Consider the following 25,092-nt stretch of genomic DNA (forward strand, 5'->3'; position numbering starts at 1 on the left):
GCTTTTAAGATTTTCTCTTTATCGCTGATTTCAAGAAACTTTATTACATTGTGCCCCGTAGTTTCTCTCAGGTTTCTTGTGCTTGGGGTTCATTGAGATTCTTGGATTTGTGGGTTTCTAATTTTTATATTTGGAAAATTTTGGGGTATTATTTCCTCAAATATTGTTTTCTGTCCCCAAGATGCTCTCCTTATTTAGGGAACTCCAGGTACACATACAGATGGCTGCTTGGAGTTTTCCCAGAGCTCACTAAGGCTATTCTGTTTTCATTGTTTGGTCTTTCCCCCTCTGCGTGGGTTTGATTTTAGTTAGCTTCTATTACTACACCTTCAAGTTCCCTATTCTTTTGCAATGTCATATCTGCTGTTAATTCTATCCAGTATATCCTTCATCTCAGACAATTTATTTTTTATCTCTAAAGTCTTGCTTTTAGGCATCGTTAGGGCAAAACCAGAGCCGCAGGGAGTCAGGGCAAAAGCTGCCACTCCAGGCAAAGCCTTTGTGAGCACTCACCCTAATGTCCTGTGGATAATGAGATTTTCCACACTGAGGGATGGAAACGGGAACTATTCCGGACCTGTGAGAGCTGCGGGATTGGTCCCTCTACTCCTTTCAGGTGGTTCTTTTTTTTTTTTTTGAGACAGAGTCTTGCTCTGTCACCCAGGCTGGAGTGCAGTGGCCCGATCTCGACTCACTGCAACCTCCGCCTCCCGGGTTCTAGCAATTCTTCTGCCTCAGCCTCCTGAGTAGCTGGGATTACAGGCACATGCCGCCATGCCTGGCTAACTTTTTGTATTTTAGTAGAGACGGAGTTTCACTGTGTTGCCCAGGCTGGTCTCGAACTCCTGAGCTCAGGCAATCCACCCGCCTCGGCCTCCCAAAGTGCTAGGATTACAGGCATGAGTCACCGCACCCGGCCCAGATGGTTCTTTCTCTGGCCTTGGGTCGTTTCTTCTCAAGGGTGTGGTGATTTAGCTGGAAACTACAGAGGATCTTCTGCAAATCTCCAAAGTCCTTTTTCCGTGAGCCTCTCTCTTCTCTCATGCCCCTCCCTGTGCCCTGCTGCCTCAGCCTCCTGGTCACCTGGCTCTGCCCCCACTCGAGAGGTCATCGGGCTCTGCCTGGCTTCTCCTCTGAGTGATGTCAGAGCTCTCTCCAGGCCATGAGCGGGCAGTCATTGGCTCACCTCCAGGCATCTGACGGGTCCTCCGGGTGTGTGATGGGCCTTGCAGGTGTGTGAGGGGCCCTCCAGTTGTGTGATGGGCCCTGCAGGTGTGAGGGGCCCTGCAGGTGTGTGACGGGCCCTCCAGGTATATGACGGGCCCTCCAGGTGTGTGACGGGCCCTCCAGGTGAGTGGTGGGCCCTCCAGGTGAGTGGTGGGCCCTCCAGGTGTGTGGCGGGCCCTCCAGGTGTGTGGCGGGCCCTCCAGGTGTATGATAAGCCCTCCAGGTGGACGGAGTGCATTGGCCTGGAGGTTCCCTGTTTCCCATCACACAGCTCCTCACCGCTCACGGCCTTGCCTGTCGAGAGCAAGGAGGTCGAGAGTGTGTGTGTTGATGGTAATGGGCAGGAGGGGGTCGGGGTGAGGGTCTGTCTGGTAGTTTTTGGTAAAGGAGTTCTTTCCTGGGGCAGCACCCACACCGGGCTGTGTGAGAACCTGAGGCACCGCTTTACCCAGGAAGCCTAGCAGAGAGAGTTTCCTGGGAGGGGGAGGTAAGTGGGGCATTTATCTCACTCCCCATTTTAGACAAGAATGGAGCAGCGCAGGCCACGGAGATGAGGCATGGGCTCTGGACTGTGGCGTCAGCCGCCTGGGTGGGAATTCCAGCTCCACTTGCCACCCTCACAGCGGGGCTGGGCCCAAGCAGGTGTCGTCTGAGACCAACAGCTGCCTGATCCCCAAGGGAGAGACGTAGCTCCAGCCCTGTCCCAGGAGGCAGCCCGGGGTTGCCAAGCTCAGGGGGAGGCAAAGGCCACACTGGGCCCAGCTAGCATCACCTGTGGGTAGCTGAGCAAGGGTAACAGAGCCGCCTGCCCCGAGGGGCACCACGATGTGGGATTTCCACGTCTATTTGAGCAACATAATTAGCCACTTCATCACATTTTCTACTTCTCTGTGTCTGTAACATGGTCTGAGCTAACTCTCCAGAGAAGCACGGTCCCTCCTGTCTGACCCGGTCATGGGATTGGGGGTTGTCACGCAGAACAGCAAATGTGCATCACGCTGCAGGACCTGCTGGTTGGTCGGAAGCAACTGGAAGGTCTGGCAAAATTCTGGTCCAGTGAGGCCTCCCTTTCACAGAGATGGGAGGTGGCCATGTGGCTGGCCCTGCTGCCGCTGCCAGGGCTGCATCAGGGGCACCCGAGCAAGGCTCCTCCAGCAGGACACCGGGAGCCAGGGCCACAGCAACACCCAAGCAACCGTGTACCCTCTTCTTGGGGTGGGAAACCAGCCAGCTCCACCTGAAATCCAGAGTGCCCAGAGCCTTGAGGCACTTGGTTCCTGACACCTAGAAGTTCAGCTCTTGGGACGTCAGGAAGTGAGGTGTTGCTTTCAAGGACAGGAAGCCCGTACACTGGCCAGGAGCAGGAAGACGCAGCAAAGCTCAGCCCCAGATGGCTTGGCTGGATCTTTCCATGAAGCTGCTGAGGAAACAGTACTGTCATGCCTCTGCAGCTTCTGATGACGCCCTGAGGCCAGTCCTCAGCCTGGGGCCTGGGAGTGACTTCAGGGCTGCAGAAGAAAAGAGGTGTGGGTGTCACTGTGGTGTGGGTGTCACTGAGGTGTGGGTGTTGCTGAGGTGTGGGTGTTGCTGCAGCATGGATGTCCCTGTGGTGTGGGTGTCACTGCAGCGTGGGTGTCACTGTGGAGTGGGTGTCACTGAGGTGTGGGTGTCACTGAGGTGTGGGTGTCCTTGTGGTGTGGGTGTCACTGAGGTGTGGGTGTCACTGTGGAGTGGGTGTTGCTGAGGTGTGGGTGCCGCTGCAGCGTGGGTGTCACTGTGGTGTGGGTGTCACTGAGGTGGGGGTGTCACTGAGGTGTGGGTGTTCCTGAGGTGTGGGTGTTGCTGCAGCATGGATGTCCCTGTGGTGTGGGTGTCACTGCAGCGTGGGTGTCACTGAGGTGTGGGTGTCGCTGTGGTGTGGGTGTTGCTGAGGTGTGGGTGTCACTGTGGAGTGGGTGTCACTGAGGTGTGGGTGTCCTTGTGGTGTGGGTGTCACTGAGGTGTGGGTGTCACTGTGGAGTGGGTGTTGCTGAGGTGGGGGTGTCGCTGCAGCGTGGGTGTCGCTGAGGTGTGGGTGCCGCTGCTGCATGGGTGTCACTACCATGTGGGTGTTGCTGCTGTGTGGGTGTCACTGCAGCGTGGGTGTCACTGAGATGTGGGTGTCATTGCCACATCGGTGTCGCTGCAGTGTCAGTGTCACTGCCGTGTGGGTGTCACTAGGTGTCATGTAGGTGCCACTGTGGTGTGGGCAGGACGTTTCCCTTCACTCTCAGAGGGACGGACCCATACCCTGAAGTCCAGATTCACAGCCTGTCATGGGGACAGCCTTAATTGTCACAGTCATGCCTCATGACCTTAACTTTGTGACTCCAAGCCTTCCAGACTGGGCAAAACCAGTAAAACAAACAGACACCATGACATGGGTGGCATTCGACACAAAAGCATTGGGCTGATCTGAGGTGGGAGTTTTGCTGGACCAGGGACTTATCAAGAATGTGCCTCCTTCAGTCTGGACATGGCCTCTCTCGTACTTTGAAACCCTTCAGGGTTTCATTTATTTTTAGTTTTTATTTTTTAATGCTCAGGGAAGTGAGTGAAGTCAGGTGGAGATAGAGGAGGTGTCTGTGTTTCACACTCAGGCATCGGCCTTGTGTGGGTAGCGTGTGGGTGGGGACTCTGAGGGTTTCGAGCCCTGAGGTGTCCTGTTTTGGGCTGGATGGGGAACTGCTCAGCTCCTTCCGCTGCATCAGGTCCAGGAAAGTGCTCTGCAAGGAGGAAGGGGCTCAGGAGGGCTGCCCGCCTCACCGTCCTCCTCCCAGGAGCCTGTGGTGAACGGGCATGAGCTCATCAGACCAGACCCAGAGCGGAGGACAGAGGGGCCGTACCAGGACCACCTGGTGGAGGGATGCCCAGCCTCGAGGAGCACCTGAATCTGGAGTCTGTGTGTGGTTCAAGATGGCCCACATGGGGGAGGCACAGAATCTCCTAGGAGTCCTGGTTTCCAGGATAACAGCTGCTTTCCCAGAGCCTGAGGGATATTGTGTCCTTCTGTTCTCTAGGAAAGGGCCCTTCCTGGAGGTGAGCTATAAGCAAAGTCATTTCAAGGGAGGTGCTTGGGGAGCTTTGATGTGGGGCCCCAAATGCACGTGGGTCCTAGCAATACCATTGTAAAGTAGAGGGGCCACTGCGCCTTTCCGGTGCCTGGCTCTGGCCTTAGTCAATGCCCCCGCTCTCGTGTGGAGGGGTGGCCGTGGCATGACCCCCGTACATAAGGAAAGACACAGGCTCCTCAAGCAATGAGCGGCGGTATCAGGGTTGACCTGCTAACATCATTGCCTCTGGCCGAGGAGGGGAAACCCACTTTGTACTTTATGCTTTTGTTTCTCCACCCATTGATTTTTAAGCAAAAGCATGTATTACTATCCTAACCAACATAATTTAAAATTTCCAGAGAGCCCCTTCTGAGGGGGAGACTTTTATGGAAACTCAGAGAGGCTTCCATTAGTGATGGGAGAAACAGGCCTGGCCCTCCACACGGACATGCATCCGTCACAGCCAAGGATGAAGGCCTGTGTGCCGTGTGGTTGTTTGTCTTGGGCTGTTTTTATGAGAAGGAGTCTTGCTCCGTCGCCCAGGCTGGAGTGCAGTGGCGTGATCTTGGCTCACTGCAAGCTCCGCCTCCCAGGTTTCACGCCATTCTCCTGCCTCAGCCTCCCGAGAAGCTGGGACTACAGGCGCCCACCACCACGCCCGGCTAATTTTTTGTATTTTTTTAGTAGAGACAGGGTTTCACTGTGTTAGCCAGGATGGTCTCGATGTCCTGACCTCGTGATTCTCCCGCCTCGTCCTCCCAATACTGGGTGAATTATCACACTTCTTTCTGACCATTCACTTTTCTGTCTTTGTAACAGCCATCAGGGTCTTTGAGAAAGTTTTATAACTTTGTTCATTGATTTGGAAAATTATGCCAATAACCACCTTTCCTAGCAAACTGTCCCTGAAGAAGACCACGACAGTTCATTTAGTTTTCACAAACAGTATTAGGAGATGACTTGGAATTTTCTGGAGAAATCATTGAATATACTTCTGAGCGCAAACCCAGTGGCACAGGGAGTCCTTGGTCGCCAGGGCTGTCATCATTTCTGGAGGAGCCGTGTTGCACCTGGGGCCACTGAGACCCAGAAGGTGAGGCCGTCTGATGGGGCTATGGGGAGAATCCCACAAAACCACCATCGCACACCCACGTTGGCCCCAGAGGTCCACTTTGTCATTTAAAGCTTACATAATAGAAATAGGGGACCCCTTGAAAACCTTTTCCTCTCTGATTTGGGAAGCTGAACTCTTTCTCATGACACCAAAGCAAACGGCTTAGCAGTCAGGGTGGGGCTCTACTTTCCTCCCTCCTAGCCTGGTAGGAAAGTGCGTCCATGCGATTGGTGAATCAGAATGGGCCTTCTTCCTGCATATCATTTCTCCACTCCTTTCTTCTAATGGTGGGTGCCTCAGATCTGTCCTGTGGGAGAAAGGACTTCGCGGAGCTTTGTGGGGGCTGCAGCTGAGGAGAGTGCTGGAGTCTTCAGTCGGATCTGCCTTTCTTGCTAACTCAAGAAACAGTAAAAGGTGACAGGAAGGTGGCCCCGGAACAAATGGAGTCCCGCAGTGGCCCAAGCCATGTGGAATAAACCAAATCAGTGCTGGCAGAAACTGAACCTGGATTATGAGTGCTGGCAAAAATGTAAACAAAATTATTAAAAGAAAATTGAACAAACTGCAGTTTTCATCTCCTGTTAAGTGCTAAAGTGTGCCAAGTCCAACTTGTAAACAAACTAATGAGCTTGGCTTTAATTAATGTTAAAAAAGCTGGTTCGACAGAGCCTGAAGAGGCCTATAAATATTATTTTGAAGAGTATCCAAGACACTTAGAGCAGCTGTGTGAGCCTTTAGAATTGACATAGCTATTTTAATATATGCAGAGCTATTTTTAACCTTTCAGCACAGGCCAGTCAGAGTGGGAGCCCAAGGGCAGTGAAGCCGGGGTGCCCATCAGCTCCATCAGCCAGAATGCAACCTCGAAGGTCAAGGGCATTGGCGCAGCAGTGTCCTGGGGCAGTTGGAAAAGTACCACAATCCGGGGAGCTCAAAACCACAGAAATGTATCTTCTCTCAGCTCTGGAGGCCTAAAGTCCAAAATCAAGGTGCCAGCAAGGCTGTGCTCCCCCAACAGCTGGGAGGGTCCTCCCTGCCTCCCCAGCCTCCAAAGCTCCAGATACTCCCGGGTTTGTGGATTCACAGCTTCCATCTCTGCCTCCACCACCACATGGGCTCCTGTGTCACTCTTCTTCTTATAAGGACACAGTCACGACTTCATCCTAACTACAGTGGTCCTCGTTGTCTTCCATCTCACTTTTCTGGGTTTTAGTCACTCACGGTCAACCACGCTCCACAAATATTACATGGCTACGCTTGTGCTTTGGGGGCATTATTAAGTAAAAGAAGGGTGACCTGAACACAAGCACTGTGACACCACAGCCCATCTGGTCACTAGGATGACTGCCAAGTGGCCAATGGCAACCCAGGCTTGGATGGGATGGCTCGGAACAGCATATAACTGAACACTGAGGAATTTTCTATTTCTGGAATTTTCCATCTACATCACAATGCCTGCATCTCTCACCTCCCTTCATCTCACCACGTGGCATTTTACAGCACTTTACATCATCACAAGAAGAAGGGAAAATACAGTATAGTAAGATATGTTGAGAGCGAGAGACCACATTCACATAACTTTTATTACAGTATATTGTTATAACTGTTCTATTTTATCATTGTTATTAATCTCTTATTGTGCCTCATTTATAAATTAAACTTTATCATATTTCTGTACACATGGGAAAAAACACAGTGTATATAGGGTTAGGTACTATCTGAGGTTTCAGACATCCACCAGGGCCTTGGAACATTTTCCCCAGGATAAGGGGTCACTATGGTAATTAGATCTGCAATGACCTTATTTCCAAATGATGTCATATTCTGAGGTGCTGGAGACTCAGATTTTAACATGTATTTTTGGGGAACACAACCAACCCATACCTTGAGTAACAGGGTAGCAGAGCTGGGAGGGACCTCAGGGGGAAGCATCTCTGCCCTGCTTGCTCCGAAGCTGCCACCTCAGCTGTATATCTCCCCAGGGTGGCGGGGCTGGAAGTGCATTCATCTCCTGGATGCTCTGTGGTCTGGGGGCAGCTCCAGGCAGGAGCATCCAGCTACCTTTGCAGGAAGTGGCCTCACCAGAGTAGAGGTGATGGGGCGGGAGCCGAGCCTCAACACAGGGGCCCTGGTGCACATCCCTCTACCTCCTCAGAGGAGCCCACAGCCCAGCCTCCATCACACAGCCCAGAACGTGCCCTGGAAGAGCAACAAAACCTGGAGGCTCTGGCTGGAATGACCAGGGCTACAGCATGCATGAAAAACAGATGACCGTGTTCTGTGGCAGCCACTGCATGTGGGGGCCTCTTTGTCACAGCAGCTTAGACTTGACCCTGAGCAGCACAGGGCAGGGTTGAGATGTGAGTCCGGTGTCTTGGACCTCAGACTCCTATGATGCTGCGAGGCCGCTGGTGGCTGGACTGGGGGACCCACAGCCTCTCACACATTCACTCAACAGCCCCACGTTGTGCCTCCCTTGCTGGCCATGTCTGAGGCAAGCAACCACGGTCCCCATGGCCCTGGTGCCCTCACCCTATGGTGCCAGCTCAGCCATGTGGGTGTCTCCAGGATGCCATCGCCAGGGAGTTCACATGAGGTCAGCCTGCCAGTTGGGGCTGCGAAAGTCGGGCTCACATCCTGGCCAAAGCCTCAGAGTTGATGCTTCCTGTGTCTGTGTCTGAGAAATGAAAAAAACACAATAGGACAATGCTAATAAAAGGACCTTTAACATCTGGGGAGGAGAAGCGGCCAGGTGTTTTTTGAGTTAGAGAAAAATTACCCTAAAGGTTTTGCCACTTGTTTGACATTTTTGGGCTTGGTTCCCACAACCCAAGAGGGCCTGGCCTCCAGGCAGGGACATGTCTGTTCTAAGAGTGACTGTGTGAGAGCCCAGCCATGCCTGAAAATGGCAACAAGGTCGCCGCACACTCCCTCCGCCTTCCAAAATGGAACCAGGTTCTTAGGCCAAGCAAGAAAACTGGAATGCTGGCACGGGAGGTGTTTTCGACCTGCCTGCTTATCTAAGTTTCGCATGCAGCTCCATTCATCATAGCAAGTGGTTTCCCTGCTGAACAAGGCAGGCAGGTCTGACAAACACAGTGGCTGCCAGATTCAGCAACATCGCTGATGGGTGGGGGACCATGCCTGTCTTTCCTTGTGATGGGGGAGGGACTAGTGTTTGGAGTTTGAGTGGGTTAGATGGCCCCTGAGGGCTCAGGATGGGCATCCTGGGGAAGCTCAGGGTTCCTGGGGCCTCTGTGCACACTGAGCCTTCCTCTCGAAGTCTTTGAAGTGCACTGTGTGCTTCATTTGTTTAGCCCTAAACTCTTAAAGCTGGCAGGCGTGTCTAAGCGTGCTGATGGCCTCCATTTAATAGGAGAGAGGATGAAGGCGAAGATCATCCAGATGGACATGGAGAAGATTATCAAACACGCGTGTCCCTCGGGCCTCTGAGACCGAAGAATCACCACAGGAAATCCCACTCTCAGGACTCTGTGTTCCTTCAGGAAGAAGCCTGCACAGGACACTGGCTGAAGCCACCACCTGTGACCCTGTGAGAGCTGGGCTGGAGGGAGCCGAGTTCACAGTGAGAGTGACCTCAGGGCAGGCACAGGACAGGCTGCCGTCCCTCGCTGGTGCTGTTTATAGTGAGTTCCAACACAACGCGGGAGACCAGCACAATGGCCCCGTGTTCCTGCCAAGGCCAGCACCCCACCCGCTTCCTCACTGGGCTATTTTAAAATAGTTCCAGACATCATATTATTTTATCCATAAACACTTCAGAAAGTATTCTCAAAGATAAGAACCAAACACCCCACCCAACCCCAGTTCTGTATTTATGCCTAAAATAATTGATGGTGACTCCTTCATGCCACCAGATATCAGCGCCCAGGACTCCCTGGCATCCCACAGGATTTTTAAGACTCTGTTTTTTCCAACCAGGAAAAAATCCTTGGTTCTCTCCGCTTCTTCCTCTCGTGACTTGTCTTTTGTCCCGCGGTGTCCCCAGGTCTGGACTGTGCCCTGAGCTGCCGGCATCCTCCCCACACCCGTCTCTCCTGCAAGGGCGCGGATCCCGGCATCATCGTCTGCGATTGGCGGCCAGTTTTGGCGGGAACACAACACCGGAGCGCGCTCTGCCCGCACAGAGGACCCGGCTCAGACGGCCTCTCTCGGGAGCCGCAGGCCTGGCCATCTCCCTGCACCGGTGATTCCACTGTGGGGCTTCGGAGGGAAGATGCTCCGACTTTGTCTCCTTTCTTCACCTGTGAGCTGTAATCCTTTTCTGAAGAGGGATTTTTGCTCATCAACTATTTGGTCATCCTGAGGTACCGTTGCTTTTTAGCATGTCCAAAGGTGACTTGGGTCATTGTTGCTATTTTTAGTATCGTTATAACTCCTGGATCTTACTGCATTTGAGGCGTTTCAACCCATTGCAGATGTTCTAATGGTCTCATCCTTGGCCGATGGTGGCCCGCGTGCGCTACCTCAGCGTCCCCATGTCCCTCACTGCCCCGCGCATGCCTCCCCTCAGCGCCCCACGTCCTTCAGCACCCGCCGCATGAGTCCCCTCAGCGTCCCCCGCCGGCGTTACCTCAACACTCCCACGTCCCTCAGCGGCCCCCGCGTGCGTCCCCTCAGCACCCCCCACGTCCCTCAGCGCCCCCACGTCCCTCAGCGCCCCCACGTCCCTCAGCGCCCCCACGTCCCTCGGCGCCCTCCAAGTCCCTCAGCGCCCCCACGTCCCCCAGCGTCCCCGCGTGCGTCCCCTCAGTGCCCCGTCGTGCGTCCCCACGTCACTAACGGGCCCTACGTGCGTGCTCACGTCACTCGAGTCCCGCGTACGCCCCTCAGCGGCCCTGCGTGCATCCCTCAGCAACCCCACGCCCCGCAGCGCCCCCGCGTGCGTCCCCACGTCACTCAGGGGCCCTGCGTGCGTCCGCTCAGTGGCCGGGTATATGTCCCCTCAGCGGTCCAGCATGTAGGTTGTGTGGTGTTGCTTTTCGAGGTGGTTTGTGATGCTTGGTAAGTTTCCTGCTTGGGATTCTTACGGTTGAAGTGGAGTGAATGGAGTTACCAAAAAAAGGAACAGGGTCACTCTTTCTGCCTTAATAACGTTTCCCCCAAATTTTCCTGCAAGAGTGGAAGGAAGAAACGTTGAGGTGCGCTCCCCTCCCTCCACAGGGTTTCTTCCTGGACAGCGCCCCGTCTTGCCCTCACGGGAACTGGGACAGATGCGGTTGTCCCCTGACCCCCTCCTCGCGAGGCTCCAGCACCGGCTGTATGGGCGACCAGGCCGTGGCCAGGGAACACCAGGCCTGCCCCCCATGGACGGGGCTGTGGAGGGGCTGGTTCCGCAGCCCACGGCGGGGCCTCTGGCCAGGTTCTCCCTCCCCTGGCAGTGGCTGTGACGCTTATGCCCAGGTGGACAGCCCAGACCAGGCTCGGAGCCCCATCCCCTCCAAGGCGGGCCGGGGTAGATTCACGCCAGCGTCTCCCTTGAGGCCAGGCTCTGGCATAGGAGAGTGATTCCTCTGGGAGGTCCGGGGTCCCGAGCCCCGGGAATGCCGGCTGAGGGGCACGCGACCCCTCTTCACGGAACCCTCATGCGCTGAGGCGGCCGCAGAGGCCTGGTGACCAGCAGGGCGCCCGATGGTGGGCGGGGGGCCAGCGCGCGGGGGCGCCAGCAGCCGGGAGGACAGCGGGGTGCTGGGTTTCTTAGGGAGGGTCTGCCTGCTCCCTGCTACCCGGCCATCCCAGGGCCCGGCCAGCGCCTGCTGCTCTCTCCACCCACCCGCCCCTGGCCCCTGCCCGCGAAGGCCTCTGCTGCTTCAGCAGGAGGCTCTGTGAGTCTCGGTGCAGCTGTGAGCTGCATTGCCCAAGTGCAGGTGCCCGGCAATGTCCTTCACAGCCGTGTCCTCACTCCCAGCATCGTGGGCACATGGTTCATATTCAATGTTTATTGAATGAAAGAAAGAATTAGCCTGACTTTGTTGTTGTTGTTGTTATTATTGACTTAAAACAACACAAATCTGTCGTTTCACAGTTCTGAAATGGCAGCGTTGCCCTCTAGGCTCTGTCGGGAGGCACTGGGGGGTCCATCTCTGTCTCCCTTGGTTCCTGCCCCTTAACCCATCCTCACAGCCACAGCACAGCAGTGTCCAGTCTCTGCCTCAAGCCTTTCCGTCCTTAGGAGGACCCTGCAGGTTACCTGGGCCCCACCAGGTCATCAGGAGCATCTCCCATCTCAAGATTCATCACCGAGTTCCCTGTGCAGAGTCCCTGGTGCGGTGTAAGCAAGCAATCCACAGGTTCCAGGGGGTGGGGTGTGGACATCAGGCATGCGTGTTCTTCCAAGCTTGCAAGTTACACAAATGTATGCCATGAGGGTTAGAGGTGAGGACATAACTCCAAAGCAGACTCCAGGTCTTCCCAGGCCACACATTCTCTTTCCATCATTAATTGGAATTGGAATTCTGTTTTTGTGCCATAGCGTATGTTTCAAAGTCACGTTCAGGTGAATCATTAAATGCTACCAACCATAGACAATAAAATAATAAAATCTAAAAGTTCATGTAAGAAGTCGCTTTTTAGAACCCCAATATTCCAGGTGCTGGGGTTGCTTCTGTTGTTCTTACTCAGAAGCAGTCTTTGCTTCAATATGTTTTTCTTATCTGAGGAATTTGAGCCCTTTAAAAATATCAGGCCCTGGGAGACATTAAAACGAGACCACTGGCTGCACGCAGTGGCTCATGCCTGTAATCCCAGCACTTTGGGAGGCCAAGGCGGGCAGATCACAAGGTCAGGAGTTGAAGACCAGCCTGACCAATATGGTGAAACCCCGTCTCTACTAAAAATACAAAAATTAGCCGGGCATAGTGGCAGGCACCTGTAGTCCCAGCTACTTGGGAGGCTGAGGCAGGAGAACTGCTTGAACCCAGGAGGTGGAGGTTGCAGTGAGCTGAGATCGTGCCACTGCACTCCAGACTGGGCAACAGAACAAGACTCCGTTTCAAAAAAAAAAAAAAAAAAAACAAGACCGCAGCCACTTCCCACTCCCCCTTGAGCTGTGGGTTCATCTCTTGGAACAGCGCAAATGAACCCCACAACGCTGCATGCTGGACCCCATAACCCATGCCCACAGCTCAACAATGTGTAGCTCATCACTAAGCAGTGTTACTTCTGTAAACCAATGATATATTTTTTAACTGTAATTATTAGGTAAAATTAACACTACTTTACAATTATATGTATCACTTTACATTTTACAAAGTTATTAAGTAGACATTCATTTTGATGCCCTGAAGTAAATTTAACTTCTTTGCCCTCCCTTCTCCCCTCCATCAAGAACAGAGTGGGGAATACTTAGTTGGGAAAGGCAAAATAAATGCATCAGTCTGTACAGAACCACAAAGAATAAATGGGAGGAAGGCAGGACCTTGAAGAGGCCACAGGGACCTCAAGGAAGGAGAAAACCAGAACATTAAACACGAGGAAAGCCCAGGGGTCACAGGAGCGTTAGGCACCATACGGAGCAGGCTGTGTTCATGACATAAAAGGAGGGACACACAGCATAAATTTCACATTCTAAAATAATATGAAAAGACCATAACTGAAGAGCTGAAGTTGAACTTTATGGTTTCTCAGAACACAAGTAGATGATGACCACCAACCATGGTTTCTAAATGAACTGGGTTCAAAATGTATCTGGTGGCAACAGAGGGCTTCTTTGGACCCTGGCATTAGAAACATAACAAAGGTAATTCGAGGAGCTGCTATTTCACAAGGTGGTGGCATCCCGGGGAGCTTCTATTCCATGAGTCAAGTTCAATATCTCACCACCGTGGAAAAGGAGTTTCCAAGCAGGAACGAGCAGTATCACTGGGAAGCCGATATTTGGGCCATCCTTGGAGATCCCTGCTGTGAGGACGGCAGGTGTTCCTCCAGTGAAAGCACTAAACTGGGTGTCACTCAGGGCCGGGTGGGAATTCACACATGTATCTGGTTGATGGCAAGGCGGAGACGTGTGCCCCCGTGAGTCCTGTTCCATGTTGGTCTGCATGAATGGAGGCTCTGCAGACAGACCCTCGGACTGCATCTCCAAAGACTGAACCTGGACCCTGGGGGGTCCTGCTGCCTCCTGGTATTTCAAGGACGATGACCATCACGAGGGGAAAGGCGGGCCTGGCCACCGTCCTGTCACTGACACACTTGCTCCTGGTAAGAATTCCTGATGAACAACTTGGTGTCAGGCCAGTCCCTGAACCCCCTTTTTGCCTTTGAAAACCTGCTTGCAACAAAGGGCCCAGGGGGCACTCCCCAAGGCAAGCTGGACATATGTTGGGGAAAGTCATCCTCAGCTCAGTGCAAATAAATCACATTAATTTTGCCTCAGTTTCTTCCTTTAGTTTGGTAACAGAAAAATTGAGCAGTAAGTACAGTGTCCCCATGTGTTCCCTCCCCACCACCACAGTTTTCCCTAAGAGCTTGCAGGCTGGGCTTGGTGGATCACACCTATAATCCCAACACTTTGAGAGGCTGAGGTGGGAGGATGACTGGAGGCCAGCAGTTTGAGACCAGCCTGGGCAACAAAGTGAGACCCCATCTCTACAAAAAAAAAAAAAAAATTAGCTGGCGTGGGGCGTGCCTGTACTCCCAGCTACTTGGGAGGTTGATTGCTTGAGCCCAGGAGGTCAAGGCTACAGTGAGCTAAGATCACACCACTGCACTCCAGCCTGGGTGACAGAGTGAGACCCTGTCTCTAAAACAATAATAATAAACAAATGACAGCTTGCATCAGTGTGACCCATTTGTTACAATAGGTGAAGCTACACTGAGACATTACTGTCACCCAAACTCCATGGTCTGCACTACACCCACTCTGTGTGTTGAATGGATATGTCACGGCTGTGTCCACCACTCTAGCATTGCAGCCGCCTCAGTGCTTTAAACTCATCTGTGCTCCCAATTCACCCCTCCCTCCTCCCTCACCCCTGGCAACCACTCCTCTCTTACTGTCTCCATAGTTTTGCTTTTCCCAAAATGTCATATGGTTGGAATCACAGAGTGTGCAACCATTTCGGATTGGCTCCTTTTACTTAGCAAACACAGCTACAGTTCCTTCATGTCTTTTCTGGGCTTGGCAGCGCATGTTGTTTTGTCACTGGCTAGTATTCCATTGTCTGGGTGAACCAGTTTGCTTATCCGTTCACCCATGAAAGGTCATCTGGTTGCTTCCAAGTTTGGCAATTATGAATAAAGCTGCTATAAACATTTGTGTGCACATTTTTGTGTGGTTTTGAACTCATTTGGGTAATCTCTTGGAGCATAATTTCTGGGTTGTGTGGCATGATCTTGTGATGTACATTTGGTCCTTTTCCCATTTCCCAGACATACAGCTCCTAAAGCCTTGGAATCTGTGGAGTGACAAACATCTTTTGTGTGCTAATGAGATGACTGGGGGCTGGGGACGCCTGGACAGCCTGAGGATGGAGCAGGTCACCAGAGGAACCAGCCATGTGCATAGAGGGTTGGAACTTGTGGTCCCATCCCCAACCTCTAGGGAGGGGAGAAGGCTGAAGGTCAAGTTGATCACCAGTGGACAGTGATTTAACAAATCATGCCTACATGACAGCCTCCATAAAAACCCAAAAGGACAGACTTCAGAGAGCTTCTGGTTGGTGAGTACATGGAGGTCCCTGGAGTGGTGCCCACAGAGAGTGTGGAAGCTCTGCACCCCTTCCCACGCGCCTCTCCCGGTGCATCTCTTCCAAATGGCTCTTCATTTACATCCTTTTGTCATGCGTGAGTGAACATAAGTAAAGTGTTTCCCTGAGTTCTGTGAGCCATTCTAGCAAGTAATCTAACACAAGGAGGGCCATGAGAACCCCGCATTAATAGCCAGAAGGTTGGAAGCACTGGTGAAATGACCTGGGACTTGCAATTGGCATTGGAAATAAGGGCCATCTTGTGAGGCAAATACCTCAACCTGCGGCATCTGTGCTAACTTTAGTTAGTGTCAGAATTAAATTGAATTATGGGGCACTCTGTTGGTGTGCACTGGAGAATTGCTTGGTGTGAAACCACTGTTGCAAAATTGTGACAGTAAGAGAAATCTAACATTGTTGACTCCATCTTGCTTCTGACCTCCAAGCTGTCCTTGGTGATTTCTGAGTATAGGCCAAGCTAACTTCAGGAGGAATTATAGTTCCACTTGAAAGCAAAGATAATAATAGTCCCTCCCTAAAACTAACTCCCTCCTTGCTCAAGGACTGAAAACCGCCTTTGTAAGACTATTGAAAGCTACAAGAATAGGATTATGGGAGGAACTGAAATCTGCTGAGATGTAGGCATGCTTTCTATAACCCCTTACTGCTCAGGAGTCATGTGAGCAGAGGTCACAAGACTTGTGTCTTTACCAATTGCTTCTATAGATCGGGGTCCCCAACAGGTACTACTCCATGGCCTGTTAAAAACCAGGAGGCACAGCAGGAGGTGAGAGGCAGGCGAGCAAGCATTACCGCCTGAGCCCTGCCTCCTGTCAGATCAGCGGTGTCATTAGATTCTCATAGGAGTGCAAACCCTATTGTGAACTGCACATGAGAGGGATCTAGGGTTGTGAGCTCCTTGTGAGAATCCAATGCCTGATGATCTGAGGTGGAATAGTTTCATCCCAACACCTTCCCCCACACCCTCTGGTCTGTGGAAAAATTGTCTTCCACAAAACCTGTCTCTGGTGCCAAAAAGTTTGGAGACCACTGCTATAGATAACATCATTACTGTAGAACCTAAGATTGGTTTTTGAGATGTTTTTAGATTGACCCCACCTGGACTCCTGTCTCATGACTAGGCTGGTCCTGTGGCCCCACCCAGAGGCTGACTCAGCACATGAGGACTGTTTTCCACACTCCTGTGATTTCGTCCCCAACCACTTAGCAGCACCCATTCCATAACCCCCTGTCCACCTAATTGTCCATAAAAACCCTAGCCTCTAAGCCTTTGGAGAGACTGATTTAAGGGATAGCTCCAGTTCTCCCGTGTGGGCCGGCCTCACATCAATTAAACTCTTTTCTCTACTACAATGCCATGGTCTCATGAATAGATTTTGTCTGTATGGCAGGCAGGAAGAACCCGTCAGGCAATTACAGGTGTGTGGAGAAAGCCCCTCCACATTTTGAGGACCAGAAGTGTTCTGTGTTGACAGTATAGCAGGAGAAGAAAGTTTGGTTTGTTTTCATTATATATATGTGATAAAGGTTGCTTAGTTTTATAAGAAACTGCCAAATGTTTTCCAAAGCAGTTGCAACATTTTGCACTCCCACCAGCAATGAACAAGAGTTTCTGTTGCTCCTAATCTTTCCTAGCATTTGGTGTTCATATTTTATACTTTAGCCATTCTAATGGGTGTGTAGTAGTAGCTCATTGTGGTGTTTGTTTGTTTGTGTTTGTTTGAGATGGAGTTTGCTGTGTCATTCAGGTTGGAGTGTAGTGGCATGATCATGGCTGACCACAGACCCAATCTCCTGGGCTCAAGCAATCCTCCCACCTCAGCCTCCTGAGTAGCCAGGACCACAGGTGTGTGCCACCATGCCCAGCTAATTTTTAAATTTTTTGGTAGATGGTGTCTCACTATGTTGCCAAGGCTGGTCTTGAGTTCATTGCCTCAAGCAATCTCCTGCCTTGGCCTCCTTTAGCACTGGGATTACAAGAGTGAGCCATGGGCCTGGCCTCATTGCTGTTTTAATTTGTAATTCTCAAATGATGTGCAGCATCTTTTCATGGGCGTAATTGCCATCTGTATATTTTCTTTGGTGAGGTGTCTGTTCAGATCTTTGACCCACTTTTTAACTGGGTTGTTTTTTTCCTATTGTCAAATTTTAAGAGCCTTTTGTACATTTTAAGTTCCATTCCTTTATCAGGTATGTGTTTTGTAAATATTTGCTTCTAGTCTGTGGCTTGTCCTTTCATTCTCTCAACAATGTCTTTAACAGAGCAGTTTTTAATTTTGATGGAGTCCAGCTTATCAATTCTTTCTTTTATGGATTGTAAACCAAAAATAAAATCCTAAGCCCCCCAACTGACTGAACAGACCCCCTCTTGGCCAATAGGATCCCAGAGAAACCTGAAAAACTAAATTCCAGGCCATGATGGGAAGAGAGGTCAGACACACCTCATTATAACCCCTCCCTGTTGGGGTTTAGGCACAGCTAACTAACATTTACATTAAAATAGAGATCATGAAACTGACAGAGAAGACTCTGTGGCAGTAAGATACCAAATTCCAACTGACTCTGGCATAGCATCACATGACAGATAGCAAACCCTGAAGAAAATGAAAATATTTTATCCCATGGTATATTTCTTTGACATATTTGTAAATGGCCCTGCAAAGCCACCTTTTGTAGGGGAAATTCGCATCTGTAGAGAATCTCCATTAATACAGCCAGGCCTTCCCCAGATCTAGGAGAGATTAACTGAAACTCTGACAACTTTCAAGGTCCAAAAAGGGACCTTTACCATCCATTCTCTCTGAAGCCTGCTATCTGGAGGCTTCATCTACATAACAAGAACCTTGGCTTCCACAACCCTTCTTATCTTAACTCAAGCATTTCTTTCTACTGACTTCAAGTCTTCAGACAAAGCTTAACTCTTTCAACCAATTGCCAAACAGAAAATCTTTGAATTCACTTATGACCTATAAGCCCCTGCTTCACAATGTCTCACCTTTCTGGGATCAATCAATATATACCTTCCGAGTATTGATTTATGCCTTTGCTTATAATTTCTGTCTCCCTAAAACATATAAAACCAAACCGTAACCTGACCACCTCAGACACACTTTCTCAGGACCTCTTAAGACTGTTCCCCAGGCCATGGTCACTCACATTGGCTCAGAATAATCCTTTTAAAATATTTTGCAGAGTTTAGTTTTGTCATCAACAGGATCATGCCTTTGGTGTTATATCTAAAAAGTTATTGCCATACCCAAGGTCATCTAGATTTTCTCCTATGTTATCTTCTAGGGGTTTTATAGTTTGACATTTTACATTTAGGTCTGTGATCCATTTTGAATAAATTTTTAGTGAAAAGCATAGAATCAGTATCTGATTTCACTTTTTAAACTTTGCATGTGGATATCCAATTGTTCCAGCACCATTTGTTGAAAAGACTATCATTTCTCATTTGAATTGTCTTCGTTTCTTTTCAAACATCAGTTGGCTATATTTGTGTGGGTCTTTTTTCTGGACTTTCTATTCTGCTCCAATGATCCATTTGTCTATTATTTCAACAGCACCACATAGTCTTGATTACCATAGCTGTATAGTAAGTCTTGAAGTCAGGTAGTATCAGTTCTGTGACTTTGTTTTTCTTCAGTATTGTGTTGGCTATTCTGGGTCGTTTGCCTTTCTACATAAACTTTAAAATCAGTTTCCTGGTATTCACAAAATAACTTGCTGGAATTTTGAATGGAATATATTGACTCTATAGCAAGTTGGGAAGAACTGGCATCTTGACAATACTGAGTCTTCCTATCCATGAACATGGAATAGTTCTCCATTTTCTTGGATTTTAAAAATTTATTTCATTAAAGTTTTGTAGTTTTCCATATATAGATCTTATACATATTTTGTTAGATTGCACCTACATATTTTTCTTTTTTTAACTTGGGGCTAATGTAAATGGTTTTTTTTTTATTTTAAATTTCAGTTGTTCATTGCTCATATATTGGAAAGCAATTGATATTTTATTTATAGTCCTTGGATCCTGCAATCTTCTTATAGTCACTTATTAGTTTAAGGAGGAGTTTTAAAATTGTTGATTCTTGGGCATTTTCTATCTGAACAATCATGTCATCTGCAAACAAAGAAAATTTTATGTCTTCTATCCTAATCTGCATACATTTTATTTACTTTTCTTGTCTTATTGCATTTTAATATGATGTTGAAAAGGAGCAAGTGAAAAGAAACATCTCTGCCCTTTCCTAATCTTGGGGGGAAAGTGTCTAGTTTCTCACCATTAAGTATGACATTAACTGTAGGTTTTTGTAGATATTCTTTGTCAACTTGAGGGAGTTCTCTATTCCTAGTTTTTTGAAAGTCTGTATCATGAATGAGTGTTGGATTTTTGTCAAATGTTTTTTATCCATCTACTGATATGATCATATGATTTTTCTTCTTTAGCCTGTTGATGTGATTAATTTCACTACTAATTTTGGATGTTGAACCAGCCTTGCGTAAGTGGAATAAAGCCCATTTGATCATGGTGCAGAATTCTTTTTATACATTGTTGAATTTAATTTGCTAATATTTTATTGAGAACTGTTGCATCTATGTTCATGAGAGATATTGGTCCTTAGTTTCTCTTTCTTGTACTGTCTTTGATTTTGATATTAGAATAATGCTGGCCTTATAGAATGAATTAGGAAGTATTCTCTCTGTTTCTGTTTTCTGGAGCGATGGTAGAAAACTGGTATAATTTCTTCCTTAAATGTTTGGTAGAATTCACCAGTAAGCTTTTCTGGTCTTGGTGTTTTGTCTTTGGGAAGATTATCAGTTATCAATCCAATTTCTATAATAAATATGTCTATTAAGATAATCTATTTCTCCTTGTGTGAGTTTTGGTAGATTGTGTCTTTCAAGTAACTAGTCAGTTTCATCTAGGTATCAAATTTCTGGGCATAGAGTTGTTCATTATATTCATGTATTATCCTTTTAATGTCCACGGGATCTATAGTGATGTCCCTCTATCATTTCTGATGTTAGAGGTTTGTGTCTTCTCTTTTTTTTTTCTTGACTAGTCTGACTAAAGGTTTATCAATTTTATTAATGTTTTTAAAGAACCAAATTTTGATTTCATTGATTTTCTTTATTGTTTTTCTGTTTTCAATTTCATTGATTTCTGCTCTGATTTTTATTATTTTTTTCTGCTTACTTTACATTTGATTTGCTCTTCTTTTTCTAGTTTCTTAAGATGGAATTTTAAGTTATTTACTTTAGATGTTTATTCTTTTCCAATATATTCATCCAATGCTGTAAATTTCCCTCTAAGCTCTGTTTTCACTGATTCTCACAAATTTTGATAGGTTACATTTTCATTTTCATTTAGTTCAAAATACTTTTTAATTTCTCTTGAGGTTTCTTTGACCCACATGTCGGGCTGATTCTTTTCTTATCAGCTCACTGATGAACCCATTAAACACACTCTTCACTTCTGTTACAGTGTTTATAATTTCTTGCATTTCCTTTTTACACTTTCTTTGCATTTCGATTTTACCCATTCATTTTTTAATATTGTTCACTTTTTCTATTATTAAAGCCCTTAGCACATTAATCATAGGTATTTTAAATTCCTGATCTGATAATTCCTAAATTTCTACCATATCTGAGCTGGTTCTGATGCTCATTTTGTGTCTTCTGACAGTATTTTTTGCCTTTTGGCACGCCTTGTAATTTTTTCTTGAAATGTGGACATGATGTGTTAGACCGAAGGAGCTGAGGTAAACAGACCTTCAGCCTTTGCTGTGAGGTTTTTGTTTATCTGGCTTTCTTTCTTGTCATATTGCACCAACCATGCCCTCTAGGACAATGGTGGAAAGAAATGGTTAGAATGGTCAATCTTGCCTTGTTTCCTATCTTAAGAGGAAACTGATATTTCATGTTCACTCTAGGTTTTTAAGAATGTTCTTTATCAGTATGAGATAATTTCCTTCTATTTCAAGCTTCCTGGGTTTTTTCTTTAATCATTAATGGTTGTTGATTTTCAAATGTTTGTTATACATCTGTTGATGATTAGAATTAATCCTTTATTTTCTAATCATATAAATTACATAAATTGACTTTTTTTTTTTTTTTTGAGATGGAGTCTGGCTCTGTTGCCCAGGCTGGAGTGCAGTAGAGTGATCTCAGCTCACTGCAAGCTCCGCCTCCCGGGTTCACGCCATTCTCCTGCCTCAGCCTCCCAAGCAGCTGGGACTACAGGTGCCTGTCACCACACCTGGCTAATTTTTTGTATTTTTAGTAGAGACGGGGTTTTGCCGTGTTAGCCAGGATGGTCTTGATCTCCTGACCTTGTGATCCACCAGCCTCAGCCTCCCAAAGTGCTGGGATTACAGGCGTGAGCCACCATGCCTAGCCATAAATTGACTTTTTAAAAATTAAACTTTACTTTGAAGTATATGTAGATTCACACACAGAAGTAACACAGAAATCCTGTGTCCTCTTCACCCAGCCTCCCCCAATGTCAACTCACAAAGCTACAGAGCAACATCACAATCAGGACACAAACATTAGTGCAGTTGAAGCACAGGACATTTCCATCACCACAAGAACTCCAGTGTTTGCCTGCTTCTATCACACTCCAGTGCTTTCAAGCAGGTTTTCCCCCCATATTTTACCTAAAGTTTATAGCTGTTACCTGTGGAAAGGTTGGTTCAGTGGGGGCTATTCTGCCATTACCAAAAGTTGGGTCCTGTTCTCTACTTTTTAATTGGTAAGCATGCTTTGTAGTTATGGAAATCAACTCTTTGTAAGTGAATTGAAAACTCCCAGCCCCCAGTTTTTCTTTTATTTACCATTTTTTTTCCCACAAAGAGTTTAAAAGTGTAAACGTATTTTATTAGCTTTGTTTTTTGCAGTGCCTTCTGAATTTTTTATCCAGAGAGGTGTTAAGATTTTCCTGAGTGGTCTTCTTCATTCTAAGATTATAAAAATATGCACCTTTGCTTTCTATTACTTTCTGTCTTTCTTTTCCTTTTCTTTGTCCTGCCCTCCTTTTCTCTTTCTTTCCCTCTTTTTTTTTTTTTTCCAGCCATGAGTATTTATCAAGTGCCTATGATGCAAGAAAGAGAGATGGTCCCTGGTCTCACAGAGCTTATATCTTCATGACTCTGGGATCTGGCTAGATTTAGAAATAATTGCAGCAAGAACTTGTCTGTGTACCCATCAGCAGCACTGTATAAAGCACATTTTCACATTATCAGTCACTGTTACAGTGAAATTGTTAAGTGAGTAAAAATTATCCTTAAAATCTGTAGTCATAGAGATGACGTGGTATATAATGTCCAGCAAATGCACATTTATGGCTTGATTCCTCACATATCTGAGGGGTCTCCCTGGGATAATAGTTGCTATTTAGAATTGCCATCTTTCCTACTTTTAGGTGGAGTGGTTTTCCAGTTGAGTGTTCTTAAGATAAGCATTACTGAAAGGAAAGATAGCAGAATGAATTTTTTCTTGGTTTCCCTCTTCATAGATGCCAGTGCTCCTGGATCAGAGTGGAGCCTCCTGCTCACGCACTACTTCTGAGAGCCAGTGGCGACCACAGAGGGAGTGCCCTCTTTCTTCTTTCACATTTAAATCTTTTTTTAAGAAAACTTATTAAATTTAATTTTAATTTGTGTATGTGTGTGTGTGTGTGCGTGACCAGGTCTTGCCGTGTCACTCAAGCTGGAGTGCAGTGGTACAATCATAGCTCACCCCTGGCTCAAATTCTTGGGCTCAAGTAATCTTCTCACTTCAGCCTCCTGAGTAGCTTGGACTACAGGCATGCACCACCATGCCCAGTGAAATTTTTAATTTTTTAATTTTTTTTCTCTACAGCCCCAAATTTTTTATTTCTTTTTTTTGTAGAGACTCACCAGGTTGCCCAAGCTGGGGCACCAGGGTCTCACCAGGTTGCCCAAGCTGGTCTCAAACTCCTGGCCTCAAGCAATCCTCCTGCCTCAGTCTCCCAAAGTTCTGGGATTACAGGTATGGGCCATTGTGCCCAGCCTACATTTAAATCTTTGATCCTCTGAAGTGTGTTTTAATACATGCGATAAAGAGTAGAGAGGAGGAATTTTGTTTTAGCAAAATGGATAACTAATTGTCCTAATATCATTTATTGAAAAATTTATCATTTAAATATTTTATTTTGAATCCTCTGTATTAACCCTTAAGTTGCCATACCCTCTTCACAGATAGGGTATCTGAGAATAAGTTAAACATGCTCTTTGAGGTCACACCCCTGGAAACTTGAAACACCAGAATTCAAACTAAGTCTATAGACTCCACAGCTCACTTTTTGCCCCTTCCCATTATAAACCACCTTGTCTAGTGCCAGAGCTCAAAAGAGGCCATGGGAACCCACTCATCTGCAGCCTCCTGAGAGACTGTGATTTGGAAAAGTTAAGGGCCCACCTGAGATTACCCAACAGCACAAGATATCATTAGTCTCTTTGTCTAGTGCTGCCTTCCAGGAGAACATGTTTTTGGAGAAGGTCTTTGTGCTGCTAAAATAACTCAACTCTCTTAGATGGTTCAAAACATCTCAGCCTACAGCAAACTGGGCTTCGTTTTGCACTAATAAGGTTCTATTGTTAATTTCAGAATCATATATTGCTATTTGAGATGCACCAATTGGCTTTAGATGGGAAAGGGTTATAAGAAATCGGAAGGTTTATGCTGCAAAGAGGGAGAGTGAGAGTTGGCATGTGGCTGGTACATTCCTTCCAAAAAATGCTACCCTTTTGTGGTGGGGAAAGTATGCTTTGCAGAGAGGTGAGAAGGAGGAAAAGCAGTTGGCTTGGCAGATGGACCAGGAGTGCTGCTCCCAACTGGGGCCCACGGGGCAGGAGCCCTCACATTCCACAGAGGAAGGTCAGCAGGAAATACTGACATCATGTCCATGTCTATGAACGGCTGGAATGCTCTGTGGTTCCTGACCCATGTGAAAAATATGTGAGGTTGAAATGGGGAGATGCCCACTGCCATGAGCCATGTCTGCCAACATCCAGGTTTCCACCATCGGCTTCTCTTCAGAGCCCTGAGAGAGCAGCCCTGCAGACACTGTTCATGGACACTGACTGTGGCAAGAGGTGGTGACAGACCCTTGAGCTTAGTGGTCTATAGCTAGTAGGATTGATGATGGGGTAATGTGGGATTGATAGGGCGAGTAACATGGTATTGATAGTGGATTCTCTGTGGGGTGGCTGGGGGCATATCATGGGCCTGGTGGTTGTTGCAGCTCTGCTCTTGTCTTACTGTCTGCATGGTAGAGCTTGGCTAAAGCCAAAGGACACCCTGGGCCTATCTCCATTGCCCTAGAGGAGAAGGCAGGGCAGGTTCATTAGTCACAGCTGCTTCACCTGTTCTCTGTTCTCTCTGCTCTCAGGCTGTGGACAGTGCTGGGCCCACAGAAAAAGGTCCCTGACCTTGTAGACCAAGGCTTTGCAACCTATCTGTGGGGAATAATATGTTTTATTAATTTCCAATGTGGACAGAGATTTTAACACCCCCTTCCAGTACTTGTGATGTGGTTTGGACACCACGTCTCTTCGCCCACCACTCACCAGGATGGGACCAGACAGCCTCAGCCCTCCATCTGAGATAATACCCCAAGCAGGGAACCTCTTGGGAAAAGGCAGAGTTGCTATGCCAAATAAATCACATGTCCATTTAGTAATAAACCAACACAAATAGCACAGGTGGATTTTTGTGGCGTTTCCAAAGGTGAGCCTGTCTGTCCAGTGAAGCTGAGGAATCTGGACTGGGAGGACCCAGACTGCAGTCCGACCTCCAGCACCTTAGGCAGCCAGTGTTTCCAGTGCTGCAGCCACAGCTGAGGGGAAAACAGTTTACCAGACTTTAATGATGTTCACAAAACAACCACAGCCCTGGGCAT

The 25,092-nt window shown here is 47.9% G+C and overlaps 1 protein-coding gene across 4 annotated transcripts in view; it reads left to right on the top strand.

Moving 5' to 3' along the window:
- Positions 1-25,092, top strand: part of LOC134728843 (uncharacterized) — a 47,672-nt gene that overhangs the window by 9,318 nt on the left and 13,262 nt on the right. The window contains exons 2-3 of one of the 4 annotated variants that reach the window (XR_010109701.1): positions 9,443-13,653; positions 14,824-15,113. The exons of 1 other annotated variant lie outside the window; for it this stretch is intronic. The gene's annotated coding sequence lies outside the window, so the exon portion shown is untranslated. The remainder of the gene's footprint in view (positions 1-9,442; positions 13,654-14,823; positions 15,114-25,092) is intronic. 2 more of the 4 variants (XR_010109703.1, XR_010109704.1) reach the window with 2 other exon arrangements.

Source organism: Pan paniscus, chromosome 14, assembly GCF_029289425.2.
Source record: "Pan paniscus chromosome 14, NHGRI_mPanPan1-v2.0_pri, whole genome shotgun sequence".
Taxonomy (NCBI): domain Eukaryota; kingdom Metazoa; phylum Chordata; class Mammalia; order Primates; family Hominidae; genus Pan; species Pan paniscus.